Source organism: Euprymna scolopes, chromosome 45, assembly GCF_053919585.1.
Source record: "Euprymna scolopes isolate OS-2025 chromosome 45, ASM5391958v1, whole genome shotgun sequence".
Taxonomy (NCBI): domain Eukaryota; kingdom Metazoa; phylum Mollusca; class Cephalopoda; order Sepiida; family Sepiolidae; genus Euprymna; species Euprymna scolopes.
The window spans coordinates 45315062-45315422 of record NC_136526.1 but is presented as its reverse complement, the minus strand read 5'-3'; positions in this window follow the sequence as shown (position 1 = coordinate 45315422).

The window sequence follows — 361 nt, the reverse complement described above, 5'->3', positions numbered from 1 at the left end:
ATATATAATTATTATTATTTACTGTAATAAGTATTAAATACCTACATACACTAGTGTCTCATCCTTTCGGGAATCATCAGTGCAAGGTGTCACGATTAACGCCAGTCGAGAGATTCGAAGCTGGAAACAGAAATCATTAGCAAGGATCCAATCCATTCGGCCACCGTCAACCGCGAGAAATATAGTTGAGATTTATTTATTCTTGTTAAATGCTTTTATCGTCACTCAGAGCGATCTAATCTTTATATGACAATCTGCGTATATGAGCTATGTTTATCGACTTAATTCAACTGAAAGTGCTCAACGATAAGAAACAGGTTTCTTAAAGAGGCTGATATAATCATTTACTATAATAATTATT